Source organism: Eucyclogobius newberryi, unplaced genomic scaffold, assembly GCF_026437365.1.
Source record: "Eucyclogobius newberryi isolate DKJ021-1_F unplaced genomic scaffold, fEucNew1.0.hap1 SCAF_12, whole genome shotgun sequence".
NCBI lineage: Eukaryota > Metazoa > Chordata > Actinopteri > Gobiiformes > Gobiidae > Eucyclogobius > Eucyclogobius newberryi.
In genome coordinates, this window is record NW_027315746.1 from 9,406,297 (window position 1) to 9,407,739 (window position 1,443).

The window sequence follows — 1,443 nt, forward strand, 5'->3', positions numbered from 1 at the left end:
GTCCACGGCCGCGATACGGAACTGGACTGTGCAACACCGGCTCGGCGGCTCGTGCGGGTGCGGAAGTTGCAGACTGAGATTATTTTTGGTTGGGATTATGAACAGCAGATTAAGTGGAAGCTTCTTTAGAGCGAAAGAGTGAAGAAACTGTACACAAGGCTGAGGAATGTGGACTCACGGAGCAGAAAGCACTCACTGGACACGTTTTAGTCGACATATTTCCCCTGATATTTCATTTGATCAAGTTTACGAACAAAAGCGTTAATCGTAGAAATGGGGAACTGTCCAAATGTCAATATGGTAAATGTTCTTTTTGAAAATTTGAATATCTAGTATATTGCCTATGATATAAAAGGTGCAGAACCAAAAAAAAAGCTGAAAATGGAAAACAAAATTTGCTCTAAAAGGTGTTCATTTATGGAAAAATCTTGACAAATAAATGAAAGAATCAAGATCAATAATGCCATTTAAGTTTGACATAGACAATTATGCTGTAGGGTTAGGGTCTGATTTAAATGCAAATGTTTTTAGATAATTCATTTTTGGTCACGGATCTTGTCATAAATAAATAAATAAAATAAATGCAAATTGAAATAAAATAAATAAAGTAAATAAAATCAATAAAGTAAATAAAATAAAATAAATAAAATAAATAAAATAAATAAAATAAATAAAATAAATAAAATAAATAAAATAAATAAAATAAAATAAATAAATAAAATAAATAAAATAAATAAAATAAATAAAATAAATAAAATAAATAAATAAAATAAATAAAATAAATAAAAATAAAAATAAATAAAATATATTCACAATTAAATTAAATTAAATATTGAGTTGTTAACTGAAAGCAGAAACAATGTGGAATCACCATCGTCTGAATCACTTCAAACTTTGTCTTTCTTCTTGAACAGACCCGAGCTGGACAACAGAGATATTACACAGACATAATCTGATCATTTCCAATATTTTACACAAGCGCTTCAAATGAAATGCTTAACATGTGCAACGATACAGTTCTCTCAGAATTCAAAGTGTGTCTTGACATGGGTCTTACTATTGACATGTTTGATGCCTCAGGAGAACAAATAACAAATATTTCCTCTATAATTTTATTTATGCTAATTATCATAAAACATATATGTGTATTACATTGTATTTAATATTAAAGTGTGGGTATTAGGGATGTATGTCAAAATGGCGATTATTCAGGATACAATATAAAACTAAAAAATAATAATTGTGACTATTTTAGAAGCAAAATTACATCCTTTTAATTCAATCCAGAGTTAGAAAAGACATATACATGTGAAATACTTTTTATCTGGCTGTTTTTGTCACATTTATTTTAATTTCCATCCATCCATCCATTTTCTACCGCTTGTTCCCTTTCGGGGTCGCGGGTGACTGGAGCCTATCCCAGTGACTTTGGGCCTTAGGCGG